Here is a 15,271-nt window from a genome sequence, read left to right on the forward strand (position 1 = left end):
CCGCCCCTGCCTCAGCCTAGTTGACCTCCGCGAAGTGGACGCCCCAGCGGGTCAGTCCCATCCGGAGGCAGAGGGGGACGCGGGGCCAGGGGCGGAGTGGCATCCATTTTGCATCATGATTCCTGTTGGGAAACATAGTAGAAAACAAAAAAAAATTGTCCTACGATCAAATCAGGAACACCAACTTCGAGTTGCAGCGGAAAAGAGTCGATGTAGATCATACTTGAAGTCCCTCAAACCGTTCACGAACGTTCCCTCAAACTAAAGACCGAAAGCACGACCTCTCCATAGTTTACAAGCGTACGGTCTTCATGATTCGGCAGCGCTTCGTTGTCCAGAGCTAATCGATGCCAGAGAATTAGAGGGGGAGATTAGAACCACATTGGGCTTCTAATTATGAGGACTAGAGAGGATTAGATCTAGCTCTAACTGGATCAACTAGAACTAGACCTAGACAACTAGAGGAGGCTCCAAAACTTGTGTCTCCCAAGGGCCAAATCCTCAAGTATATATTGGTTGGAGAAGAGGGAGGAGGCGCCACAAGGGGGAAGGGTCGGCTAAGAGGATGGGGAGTTACCCTCCAATTCGGCCTCCCCTAACAAGCTATGGGCGCCCCAAGTGTTATCGGGCCCTGCTAGGGCCCAATAACTCTCCACCACTTGGTCTTTTAAATATATTTTGTCCCGTTGATATATTAATTATTATAAAAGCCTACTAATCATTATTAGTGTTGAAAAAATGTCCTGGAGGCAATAATATTATATTATTATATTTCCATATTCATAGTTAAGTGTTTAGATTTCATGTTATAACTGCTATGATCCTGAAATATGCGATTCAGTGGAAAACTCGCATGCATGTGTGGAATGATAAACGGTTAAATAAAAGGTTCTTAGTCTCGCCTGTAGGACTAGCTCAAGTCACTACAAGAAACCTGTTAATAAATGATGGTCCTCATCCGTCATGCATCAATGCAAATCTGTCATTGGTGCCCATCGATGATGGATTTCATATCGCGTCATAATTTGACATCAGGCCTTCCATGACAGTCCTTGTCCGTCATGGATCTTCCCCCAAGCCCACCCAGCCCAAACTAGGCCCAACCATTCACTGGTACAGCGAGGTGCTATACAAACGGTTTTTAACCCCTTTCCGCGACGGCGTTCGGAACCGTCACCTAATGAGAGACTGCGATAGGGGGGTCCTTTCCACACGACCCAGAAACCATCGGGGATATGCCCTCCTGGCACACACGCTCGGCAAAATGAGGTCGTGTGCGACCGGAGAGCAACCAAATACGGTTATACGTACAGTAGTGCTAAAAAATACAATTATACAGACGAAATCGTTCATGGTCGTAAGTACATCTCACACAGTCGCTCCAAGGAAAACGTTTGCGCAAGGTGGCCTAACGCAAACAGTTTTTAAGAGAATGACGTGTGTGATTGTTCATTGATCCAACACGGTTTATTTCTAGAAACTGTGTGCGTTGCCTGAGGTCATCGCCCACGGTGTTTTCTCAATAACCGCTTGCAATAGGAAACCCAATTAGCAGGCTAATTGTCCTATTATTAATAATCCATTTATTAATCTAATTGACATTCATATTAAGCACATAATATATTTCATTTCCATATTAAGGAAGCATGATTTCATAATTGAAATACATCCGAGTACAACATGATATAGCTTTAGCACTCAGCTACCCCATTACACAACTGCACCAGCACCAAGTTTCACATGCAACATCTAGAACCTTTCGAAATTAGCATCATAGACGGTACATAGACAGATGCATCTCATCTGAAAAACTTCTGAAGCGGAAGTCGAATATTGAGCCTTCATTCATGCTGAAGGTCTTTGCAACTTTAGGCCAGTGCATGTGGATGATTGACCGTCCATCATTCATCCTCTTCAGGAACACTTCAATATTGAACCGTGGGTGTTGTATGAAAACCTTCCTCGCCTCCTGACCATAGAGGTGGTTTGAGAGGTAATCATCAGTGAACTACTTTGGAAAGGCCTGAAAACAAGGATGTGCATAAATATCTTCTCTATATTGGAAATGGGGCAAAGGAATAAAAAAAGGCAAGGTATAATAGTTAGTACCATCTTGTAGTGAACTGATATCTTCTTCATTGTGCAGACAAAGATTTTGTTGTTTTTTGTCGCTAATTTTTTTATCCTAACAATCTTTCTGAGTTTCTTGACTTGATTGATATTCAAGGACAACTCATTTTCCCATATGCAAAAAGGGTCGAACAGTGGGTCAAAACCTCTGGCAGCAGGACCTACATGTGCAAGACCAAATTGTTAAAAACCTAAATATTAGAATGGTTCCTGCAATTGCACAATAATGTGCTATTAGACAACGGACCATGCACGTGCTAACCTCGATTGTAAACCTCAGTGCTTCCCATTGTTTCCCTGCAACACATATAAGATAGTTAGTCATCGGGTTAAGTAAGGGTTCGCATGCTATCAGTAAAATATGCTGATGAAAAATAAGCAAATTGCAGATTCATCAGATTAATTCAAGCCACATGGAAAACCCATTTATCCAAACCAAGCATGATTAAGAACTAGGAAATATAGCACTTGTATATGTTTTTCATGTATTAAGTGTAGCCAAATTCGATTTATTCCTCACATGCACAACAATACAAAATTCTACCCACGACAATTGGACATCGCATTGCAGAACTGAACCAAGCAGTTAACTAAACACCACAATAAATGAACCAAACATTAACTGAGCACCACATTGCACAATATAACATACTCCTAACAGAAGATCAGACAGTTAACCAAATCAAGCATGCTTAACAACTTGGAAATATAGCAATTGTATTTGTTTATCATGTATTTAGTGCAGCCAAATTTGATTTATTTCTCACATGGTATACAATAACATAATGCAGCCACAACAATTGGACATCACATTGCAGAATTGAACCAAGCAGTTAACTAAACATCACAACAAATGAACCAAACGTTAACTGAGCACCACATTGCACAATGTATAACATACTAGAAGATCCGACAGTTAACCAAACCAAGCATGCTTGACAACTTGGAAAATTGCACCCTGAAGAATTGAACATCACATTTGCAGAATTGAACCAAACAGTTAACTGAACACAACAACTAATTAAGCAAACATTTAATAAGTGAGCACCACATCGCACGACATATAGAACATCTACTACCCCTATAAAAGGAAGAGAGGGGCAGATCTAAACAATTATAGCCGTCCATCTACAAAATCTAATGGCATGAAATTCTTCCATGGTTAACCCAACAAGCCACGCAATTAAGCCACTTACAGTCCATCGATCGCTAAAAAAAGTCCGCACGACCTCTCGCCCCGCTCGCACGACCTCACGCCCCCACTGTCGGTGTCAAAACTGGAGGATCTCGGGTAGGGGGTCCCGAACTGTGCATCTAAGGCTAATGGTAATAGGAGGCGGAGGACACAATGTTTACCCAGGTTCGGGCCCTCTCGATGGAGGTAATACCCTACTTCCTGCTTGATTGATCTTGATGATATGAGTATTACAAGAGTTGATCTACCACGAGATCGTAGAGGCTAAACCCTAGAAGCTAGCCTATGATTCTGATTGTTGTCGTCCTACTGACTAAACCCTCCGGTTTATATAGACACCGGAGGGGGCTAGGGTTACACAGAGTCGGTTACAGAGAAGGAGATCTAATCCGAATCGCCAAGCTTGCCTTCCACGCAAAGGAGAGTCCCACCCAAACACGGGACGAAGTCTTCAATCTTGTACCTTCATAGTCCAACAGTCCGGCCAAAGTATATAGTCCGGCTGTCCGAGGACCCCCTAATCCGGGACTCCCTCAGTAGCCCCTGAACCAGGCTTCAATGACGACGAGTCCGGTGCACAGATTGTCTTCGGCATTGCAAGGCGGGTTCCTTCTCCGAATACTCCGTAGAAGATTTTGAACACAAGGATCGTGTCCGGCTCTGCAAAACAAATTCCACATACCACCGTAGAGAGTATAATATTCCACAAATCTAATCTGCTGACAACTTTTCTGCCGCGGTCCGGTCATTACGAACCGTTTTTCCCAGCCTGCCACTACGTGTTGTGAGGCGGTTGTATTGGCACGTCTTGTCGAAGCAGAGATCGTGTTCCCCTTATCACGGGATTCTCATCAACACGGGTGTGGGTAACCCAATCGTGCTTGTTAGTATGACTCCTCGATTTTAGGCAAGTTCCAAACGGCCACGCGGAGGACGCTTGATATTCACCCTCTTTATAAAGGGGCCAAGGCCTGTCCTTTTCTTCCCACGCTCGATCCTTCCCTTCCCCCACCTCGAGCTCCAACACCCAAGGCTCAGGCTAAGCGCTTCGGACCTTCAACCATGTCCGGATCCAACCTTCAAGGTCGGTGGATGGCCTCCTCTGTCACAGAGGAGGACATCAAGAAGCTAAGGGAAGCCAGGTATCTGACCGCCGAAACCCGCACAGGCTGCCTGCTCAAGGGCAGGTCATCCCCACTCCCGAACCCAACGAGTGTGTCGTATTTGTTTCCCACTTCCTCCGAGGGCTAGGCTTTAGTCTTGATCCCTTTGTTAGAGGGCTTATGTTCTATTACGGGCTCGATTTCCACGACCTAGCTCCAGATTCCATCCTTCACATCTCGTCGTTTATCGTCGTGTGTGAGGCCTTCCTCCGCATCACCCCTCACTTCGGCTTATGGCTCAAGACCTTCAATGTGAAGCCGAAGATGATCGATGGGCGACACGCAGAATGCGGAGGTGCCATAATAAGCAAAGGCGCCGATGCTCTACGGCCAAAGGGTTCCTTCTTGGAGGTGTCCAACTTATGGCAACGGGAGTGGTTTTACATCACAGCTCCCCGAGGTACAAAGTGGGCGGCTGCCCCCGCCTTTCGCTCGGGCCCTCCACCGCAACTGGCGTCATGGGTCAACAAGGGGCTGGACTGGGGGCCAGTTAACGACGTGCTGACATTGCAAAGTCGCATTCGAGATCTCCTCAAGAAGGATGTCAGTCTTGTCAAGGTAATGCAAGTTATGCTAGTTCGTCGGGTCCTACCATGCCAACGTCGATCTCTCCGTATGTGGGAGTTCAACCCGGAAGGACCGCGAACTATTCAGCAATTCTTCGGCGTGACGCTCGAAGAGATGTATGGATTGTTCTTCAGATCACGAATAAAGTGTCCGGACACCACCGAGGATGCGGGTCTCAACTGCAACCGTCCAGATACCCACGTAAGTAATTCTGCTGCTGAACATGCTGTCTTTTTATTTGTCACAACATCATTCTGAAAAAATCACTCTCAGCCAGGACTGGATAAGAAAGGCGGAGAGGATCAGGTGTTCGGCCCCCCTTCCCGAAGGCTCACCGGATCCTGTACTAGCCAGGATGCTTGAGCACGCACCTTATCAAGTGCCCTCAAGGGAAGATGAAGGGAGGAATAAAGAAGCCGAAAGCAGGCTTCACACACTACACATCCAAACCGGGGGAATTAGCGTCTCCGCGAAGGAGGATAATCAGGGAGAAGAATCTAGAATCCCCTCTCCCCAAGGAAGGAAAAGGACCGCCTTTGAAGACTTGGAAACGGAGGTTTCCAAACGAGGGAAGAAACCTTCACCAGGGGGCCCTGCCCCAGAGGGCGTCCTTACCGCACAGCGCCCGCAAGGGGGCCAGCCCTCCACCGAGCTGTAAGTGAACAAAAGTACTTTGGTAAATATATCCTGCTTTATCTCTGAGGACAATAACTAAGACATATATCTTGCAGTCCGACTCATAGCCCTTCTCGACAGAGTTCGTCTTCGGGGGATCTTCTTCCAGAGATGATGGAGAGCGAAACGCCTCCCCCTGTCTCCCCGCCTCATGGGGCGGACGACCCTGAGGTGTCGTCACGGAGGATTTCTCCTGATCCGCCAAGGTCAGAAGGTAACCCTTCGGCCACCCGAAGTCCGGAGTATTCGGCTCCTAAGGAGAGCAATAGAAAGAGTCCGGGACTGTCCGGTGCACAACCGGACGCACTGATGGGTCTTCTGGAGCAAGCGGCTATCTCAGAGGCGCATCGTACTTTAATGGGTACGGTGGTTGAGAGGATTTCATCCGCCAAAAGTGGGTTTCATGAAGCTTTTACAAGCCTGCTAAGAGGCTTTGAGGTACGCAAAGTAATATATATATTTTTGATGGTACCGCACAAGCTAGGTGTGCTCTATACAGATAGTAGCCCCTGAGACTCTGGTTGCCGTCCAGAGGCGGCAAACAAAGGATCATAGTCCCAGGTAATGATCGCGCTGCTTTCATGTGCAGGCGGCTGAGGGTCCGGTGGCTGGCCGGACTGCTGAGTTTGCCGAACTGAGGTGGCAGCTTGACGCGGCAGATGCCGACATCGCGCTTGTGAACAAGCGGCTTGACGAGGCACAGGGTATGTATTTTCGGGTGGTCAACAAATATTAAGAGGAGCATGATGCTAGTATCTATAATATGTTGTGACTGCAGATGGAGCTGCCGCCGTGGAGACCCTTCGGGCGGAACTTGCCCGAGCCAAGGAACAAGCCAGGAGAAGTGATGCGGCCGCCCTAAAGGCGGCCGAAGAGTTAAGAGCCGAACAGGCTGCTCATCGCTAGAGCAAAGATAAAATAGCCAAGATGGCTGTCGAGCTGAAAGATGCCGCCGGCCGATATGAGCTTCTTGAAAAGGAAAGCCAAGCGAAAGCGGCTGACCTGAAGAAAGCCATGGAAGCAGCCAAGGAAACCCGCTCTAAAATCAGAGCGGCGCAGGAGGACCTCCGTCAAGCCGGAGATATCACGGCTGGGAAGCCCATTTTGTTGCGGACGAAGTTCGAAGATCCGAAGTATGCCCCTCTGGATCAATTATGGAGTGCTGCAGACGCGTACTTGGACTTGGCAATGAGTGCTGCTGATGCGACTGAGTTTTTCAAAGATCAGAAAGATCATGAAGTGGAAAGGTTGTTCTGGTCGCAGTTCAGTGCTCCAACGCGTCCGCTGTTGTTAAATGAACAAATGGCCGAGTGGGCTGAGCTCCATAGGTTGTCCAGACTTTCCATGAGGTCTGTCGTGGATTATCTTTGGCCGAAGGGACCAAGGCCGAATAGTTATTTTGGTTTAGTGCAACGATTCCTTGGTGTTGTGCCGCATATCGACGCTGTAAAGAGGCCGGCGTGCATAGAGGGTGCGCGGATGGCTCTTTCCCGTGTTAAGACATATTGGGCAGAGATGGAGGCCACCGCTATTGCAACCCGGGGTCCGGCCGTAGGCCAGGTCTCGGCCGAGCACTATTTTGAAGAAGTCCTAGAAGGTGCTCGTTTAATAGAGGCTCAGTGCTCGAAGAGTATCATGTTCGAGTGACATGTATCCCCATTGTAAAAACAATGCTATTTGGATTATAAAGGCTATGTTTATACTTTTGCCTGAAAGTATTATGATGCCTCCTGTGCGGCCGTTTATGTATGTATATAACCTGAAAGTTTGCAGTCGTCGGCTTCAGCCCCCACGCATATAATGCGGGGGTGTTCGAAAAAGCGCGTATTCACACTTGATCCAACGTCTTGGTCCATTAAGGAGGTGATAGCGCGGCGAACAAGGCAATCGGACTATATAGCTTTAACACTTTCACTTAGCCATAGGAGTTTGACGGTGGGGTTACTATATAGCCCCTGGTACTTCCGCGCTCATCCGAATACGGTGCGCGTACATACATGACCAGGAAACCGGTCCTTCGTTAATGCGGAGGAATCGCGAAGATTTCGCTGAGTAATCGAGTGGTTGACCAGTCTCGCGCTTTATCATGACAGTCAGTTTTCGGCTTTCTCTACTGAGGTGCTCATCCAGATGAACCAGGGCACAATCGCAGTAGTTCTCCCGGTGCCACCTTAGCCGATAGAGCGGAATGTAAGGTAGCAAAACACAGGAGCCGGGCAAACCCAACTATTGACCAAAGACATGATTCGGAGCTGATGCATATAAGGCCAAACTCGCGACGCCGAACACTCCCTAAGGTGTTCGGACTTTACAACATATACTGGGCTGAATAACGCCCTCGATAATGAGCCCTGAATTTCCAGGTACGTGCATTAGTCTGACGTGACGAAATGCCAATAACGCCAGCATCCCTCTCGGTTGTGTTGAGTACCCGGAGGGTGTGAAGCAACAAGAGGCCTGTGTCTCCGTTGTGCCGTATCCTGGAAGGGTGTAGCACAATGATCATCTGTAAAAGAGAAAAACCGAGGTGAAAGTCTTCGTGCGAAAAATTGGTTATTCTTAATGAACCATTAAAATGCAATCTATTATTGTATAATAGGGTCAAGCCGAACTGTAGCCCTTTTTACATGCGGGAAGCCCCTAGGACCACCTATGGGGGTATATCCGTCGACCCAATCTCAGGTTTATCTGAGCTGATACAGCTAGTGGTGCGCCGGACTCGTCTAACCGTGTCCGCGGTCTTGACGAGCGATCATTTATTCTGGTTGGAGAGGCCGTTCAGTGGTCGGCTGCTAGAGCCACCACATATTCTTCCGCACGTAAGGAACGCTCTGTGTTTCCACTAACTGTGATGATGCCACGTGGACTGGGTATCTTAAGCTTAAGATAAGCGTAATGCGGTACTGCATTAAAACGAGCGAAGGCCGTTCTTCCGAGTAGTGCGTGATAGCCGCTTCGGAATGGAGCGATGTCGAAGGTTAATTCTTCACTTCGGAAGTTGTCGGGAGAACCGAATACAACCTCTAGTACTAGAGAGCCCGTGCAGCGGGCCTCTGGGCCTGGTATTACTCCTTTAAAGGTAGTGTTGCTTTGGCTGATTCTTGTCGGGTCTATCCCCATTTTGCGGACAGTGTCCTGATATATCAGATTAAGACTACTGTCGCCGTCCATAAGGACTCGGGTGAGATGGTATCCGTCAATTATTGGGTCTAGCACCAAGGCAGCCGATCCTCCGTGCCGGATACTAGTCGGGTGATCCCTGCGATCAAAAGTGATCGGGCAGGCCGACCAAGGGTTGAACTTGGGGGTGAAGGGCTCCATGGTGTATACGTCTCGGAGTGCGCGTTTGTGCCTCCTCTTCGGTATGTGAGTTGCGTAAATCATGTTCACTGTTTTGACCTCTGGTGGGAATTTTTTTCTGTCCCCAAGTGTTCGGCTGGCGAGGGTCATCCTCGTCTTCACTTGGTGTCTCCCTCCCCTTGTGTTCGTCGTTTAGCTTGCCGGCCTGCTTGAAGACCCAACATTCTCTGTTGGTGTGATTTGCAGGTTTGTTGGAGGTGCCATGAATCTGACATAATCTGTCTAGAATCTTGTTTAGGCTGGACGGTCCATCTCTGCTGCCTTTAAATGGCTTTTTCTGTTGACCAGGTCGAGAGCCCGTGAATCCGGCGTTTACCGCCGTGTTGTCTGGGCTGTCTTCATTGTTTCAACGCTTGCTTTTATTGCGTCGCGGTTTCCCGTTGCCATCCCTGACTTCGGATGTGCCTGGGTTGCTGGTGCCGCTACGGGCCAGCCAACTGTCTTCGCCCGCGCAAAAGCGGGTCATAAGGCTTGTTAGGGCTGCCATTGTCCTCGGTTTTTCCTGGCCGAGGTGTCTGACAAGCCATTCGTCCCGGACACTGTGTTTGAAAGCCGCTAAGGCTTCGGCATCCGGGCAGTCGACGATTTGATTCTTCTTAGTGAGAAATCTGTTCCAAAGCTTTCGGGCTGACTCTCCGGGCTGTTGAATTATATGACTTAAATCGTCTACATCCGGAGGTCGGACATAGGTCCCTTGAAAATTAGCCCTAAAAGCATCCTCAAGCTCTTCCCAACTTCCAATTGAGTTTTCGGGGAGGCTTTTCAACCAGTGCTGTTGGGGATATTACTACTAGGTGCAAACCGGCCAAGGAAGCCGGGTTATCCCCATAATGGATTGTTCATACTTAAAGGCCCAAGAAGACAAGGAATAAAGCGGTTTACTACGGAGACTCGAAGGCCCGAGGCCCAAAGGTAGATTGAGGCATGTAGTTATAAACCGCCATGTAGTACATGACTTGTATTGTAAGGTATGACAAAGTAGAGACCGAGCCGGTATGTGTATAAATCGGCATCGTGACTCTGTAAGCCGGCGGGCGTCGACCTGTGTATATAAAGGCACGACTCGGCGGCGGTTCAAGGACGACAGACAACAACTCGAGACTCAGGCAAAGCGTATTCGCTCCCTGGTCATCGAAACCCCAGCAATTCCATCACAACTAGACGTATGCTTTTACCTTCATCGAAGGGGCCGAACTAGTATAAAACTCCCGTGTCCCTTGTCCAGTTTAACCTCTTTAAGCTAACCCGTTGCGATGGCTCCACGACTAAGTCCTTTCATTAGGACATCTGCCGTGACAATTCCACTGCAGTTGGCGCCCACCGTGGGGCAATCGCGCGATGGTTTGAAGGGCAATTTTGAAGGGCTCAAGGGATACGCCGTGGGCCGGATGACCAAGAGTTGTCGCGGCAAGCTCTACATCGACGACGCAGGCTGGGGCCTCGAGGCCGGCTCAATCGAGTACGGGTACCGGGTCCCCTTTGGAGGAATTCACGTCTTCATCAGCAAGATCGGCGAACCGGGCCCTGAGCCGGACATCTGCACCGACCTCGTCGAGACGGCTCAGCGTGCAAGCCCTGCCCGGGTTTAGCCTGCCGTGAAGCGTGCGTTCGTAGGATTCATCAATGGTGTGGAACTTGAACCGGCGTCCGATGGCGAGAACGTCATCTACTCAGATGACGAGTCGTCCACCGGGGAGACCGAGTCACTGTACCAACTGCAAGATGGCCAGTTTGGGGGCTATTCCGACGGCGACACTATTCTGGACCCCTTTGAACCGTCGAACCGGGTTGCGATCTTCATGGCTGGAACTCAGCCCACGTTACAATCTTCAACCGCGGCAGCAATAATTTCCGGATCGGCAGCTGGGGCGGGAGGCCCCGCGCGCCGGCCGGCCCAAATCTTATCTGATTTATTGGACTCCTGGACGACCTTGCTGACCACACAAGTTACCGCCGACACCCAAGATCAGCATAATGCGGAGGTGGCTAAGCTGCAGGATCAGATAACTCAAGCTAAGGAGGACTTAGCGGCTGAAGAAACCAGGATGGCTGAGGAGCGGGCCACTTTAGAGGCACAAGCACAGCGGATTCAGGCGGAAAATTATCAACTCCTGTTGGATCAGAACGCTTCAAGCGACGTGTTAAGGAGAAGGCATCGGTCACTACTACCACCGTTTTATGAGGCAATGAATCTCTTTGGCACGCCAGGAGTAGGAACCAGTAATCCGGCCGCGGTAACCGGATTGAGGCGCCGAGGACCGGAGCACCGGATCAGCCATGGGTGACGGATCCCCCTCGACGGACCCATAACCCGCTGCAGTATGTACCGGCGCCGCTGGGTCACTTCGCCACCCCTTTGGATAATATGATCGCTGCCGCATCTCGATTAGCCGCTATTCCAATGGAGGGTGAATCCCCAGCAGCGGTTGAGATGCGGCGTGCTAGGGATCTTCTTCAGGCGGCTATGCTGCAGCAGCAGGCTTATTCATACAGCCGAGACAGAATTCATTCAACCCCACGCCCGAGCCCGAGTTATAGCAGGCACATTGATGAACCGGCTGTGTCAAGCAGTGCACGGAACCGAGACGCTCCTCGAGGACCTAATCCGGCGCGTGGTGGGGCAAATGCTCAGGATGTGGTGAACAACGGAGCACGTCGAGAAGCCGAGTTAGCAGCGCAGGACCGTCAGCTCACTTCGGTTCGTCCGGTGGCTTCCATAGAGCAAGGCCTTACTTTCAGCTCTTGGAGGGTGCCCTGCCTCGTCCCGGCTTTGAGCAATGTACAGCTGCCCAAGCATTTCAAGGGCCCCCGTAAGGTGCCTAATTACACCGCTGATGTGCCTCCCGAGTCATGGATTGAGAGTTATGAGATGGCTATGGAGATGTTAGATGTGGATGAAGCGGCCTGCGCGAAATATTTTGCTATGATGTTGGATGGAACAGCTCGCACGTGGTTGAAAAGCTTACCAGTTAATTCCATTGGGACAGGGGCTGAATTAAAAGCCCGGTTTATAGCAAACTTCAAAGACACGTGCAAGCAACCTATGTCAATTGTGGACTTAGCCGCCTGCGTCCAGGGAGAAGGCGAGTCAACAACCCGTTGGGTGCGCCGGGTTTCAGAGATCTTACATTCTTCGGATCGCATCAAGGCCGACTCGGCGATTATAACATTGGAGGGGAATTGTTGGTTTCAGCCTTTAAAGTTGAAGTTGGGACGGCTCAAGCGTCACTGCAATGACATGGGAACACTCATAGCTACACTGGTTAAGTATGCTGATTCTGATAGTACCAAGGACCCCGAGTCTGACGATGACAAATCGGGGAAGGGAAAGAAGAGCGGCAACGCCAAGGGGCAGCAACATAACCCGACGGGCCACAATAATAATGGTAAGCGGAAAGCAGATCATAATTCAGATTTTGTGGCTAACACCAATACACAGGGTAATGGTCAGCGTTGTAAAGGAAAGCCGCCCCCAAGAAGGGCAGAGCCCAGTCCTAATCCGGAGCGTCTGAATTACCTGTTGAACTAGCCATGCCCGAAGCATCCTGGAACGCAGGACAAACCGGCCACGCACCTCTGGAAAGATTGTTATATCATGCGAGAATTCAAAAATTCAGATTTCTTCCGGAATGATCATGGACCATCTGGCGGTTCAGGACCCGGGTCCTATGGGCCGGGTTATGGAGGAGGCAACTCCGGTTCAGGATTCCAAGGCAATCAGGGTGGACATGGCAATCAAGGCAATCAAAGCAACCAGGGTGGTTATAACCAACAAGGACCGCAGCAGCAACAGTCAGGGTACCAAAGTCACCCAAAGCAGTTGAATAGTGGACAGTACCACGTTTTCACCACCAGCTTATGCAAACGCGATCAGAAGCTTCATAAACGAGCGGTGAACTCGGTTGAACCGGCAGTGCCTCGTTATTTGCGATGGTCTGAGCAGCCTATTGTCTGGAGCCGAGAGGATCACCCGCCCCGGGTTGACAATCCGGGTCATTTGGCGTTGGTGGTGGCACCTCAGGTTGGAGGTTATAAGTTCACTAAGGTGCTCATGGACGGAGGCAGCAGTATCAACATCTTATATTATGACACCTTCCGTCGTATGGGGTTGACAGATAAGAATCTTAAACCGTCGAACACTGTTTTCCATGGTGTGGTGCCTGGCAAGTCAGCCTATCCGGTTGGTAAAATAGCTCTGGAAGTCGCTTTTGGAGATGAGTATGACTCAAGATCAGAAACATTGACTTTCGAAGTGGTGAAATCCAAAGCCCGTATCATGCCCTGTTTGGACGGCCGGCTTATGCTAAGTTCATGGCACGACCCTGTTATGTTTATCTGCAGCTCAAGATGCCGGGTCATAAAGGGACTATCACAGTACATGGAAGCCGCAAGATCGCTTTGGAGTGTGAGGAAGGTGATGCGGCCTATGCTGAGTCGGTTTGCGCAGCAGAGGAGTTGAAGTTCTATAAGGACAACGTTGATCCGGCGGACATGACTTCTTTGAAGAAACCAACCACGGAGCATGATCCGACCTTGAAGTTTAAATCGACTGATGAGACTAAGATGGTTGATTTTGTGCCCGGCGATTCATCCAAACAGTTCATCATCAGTGCAAATCTGGATCCGAAATAGGAAAGCGCGCTCATCGAGTTCATCCATGAGAATCGGGATATCTTTGCATGGAAGCGTTCTGACATGCCAGGTGTACAGAGGGAACTCGCTGAGCACACCCTTAATATTGATCCCAAGTTTAAACCGGTCCGACAATCCTTCACCGGTTCAATGAAGAGAGGCGCAAGGCTATTGGTGAGGAGGTAGCCCGGCTCTTGGCGGCAGGGTTCATTGTTGAAGTTTTTCATCCGGAGTGGTTGGCTAATCTGGTGCTGGTGCTTAAGAAGAATGGCACCTGGCGTATGTGTGTGGATTACACGGATTTGAACAAAGCGTGTCCGACTGATCCTTTTGCCCTCCCACGTATCGATCAAATCATCGATGCTACGGCAGGTTGTGAGCGTTTGAGTTTTGTGGATGCTTATTCAAGTTATCATCAGATTAAGATGGCAGTTAAGGACCAGGAGAAGACAGCTTTTATAACTCCCTTTGAAGCCTTCTGCTATGTGTCTATGCCCTTTGGGCTCAAGAGTGCCCAGGCAACTTATCAGCGTTGTGTTCAGAATTGTCTTCATAACCAGATTGGGCGCAACGTTCATGCTTATGTGGATGATATTGTGGTGAAGTCCAGGAAGGAAGAAACATTAATAGATGACTTAAAGGAGACCTTTGATAACCTTCGGGTTTATAAGATGATGCTTAACCCGGCCAAGTGTGTTTTTGGTGTGCCGGCAGGCAAGCTTTTGGGTTTTCTGGTGTCTAACAGGGGCATTGAAGCTAATCCGAAGAAGATCAAGGCTATTACTTCACTGGCTAAACCGAGGTGCATCAATGATGTTCAGCGACTGGCAGGCCGGATTGCAGCATTGAGCCGGTTAAAAGTCGTCTCGGGGAGAAGGCCATCCCTTTATATCAAATGCTGAAAAAAACGGACAACTTTGTCTGGAGTGATGCGGCTAATGAAGCGTTTGAGGCTCTAAAGCGGCAGCTTGCCGAACCACCTGTTCTTGCTGCTCCCATGGACAAGGAACCATTGCTGTTATATGTGGCTGCTAATGCTCGGGCTGTCAGCGTGGCTATTGTGGTGGAGCGCAAGGAGGCAGGAAAGGAGTATCTGGTTCAACGGCCGGTTTATTATATCAGTGAGGTGCTCATTGAGTCAAAACAGAGATATCCACATTGGCAGAAGCTTGTATATGGGGTTTTTATGGCGAGCCGGAAGCTGAAGCAATACTTTCAGGGCCATCCCATTACTGTGGTCAGTTCTGCTCCTTTGGGAGATATCATCCAGAACAAAGAAGCGACTGACCGGGTTGCTAAGTGGGCTATTGAGCTTGGGCCTCACAGATTAAAATATATGCCTCGCACGGCCATTAAGTCTCAAGCACTCGTGGATTTCATCAATGACTGGACAGAGTTGCAGGTGCCGGAGGATAGACCGGATAACACATACTGGACGATTCATTTCGACGGATCCAGGCAATTGGAGGGCTCGGGGGCTGGAGTGGTTCTTACTTCCCCTCGAGGTGACAAATTTTGTTATGTTCTCCGCTTGATGTTTCCTTGTACT

Source organism: Aegilops tauschii, chromosome 4 (genome assembly GCF_002575655.3).
Source record: "Aegilops tauschii subsp. strangulata cultivar AL8/78 chromosome 4, Aet v6.0, whole genome shotgun sequence".
Lineage (NCBI taxonomy): Eukaryota > Viridiplantae > Streptophyta > Magnoliopsida > Poales > Poaceae > Aegilops > Aegilops tauschii.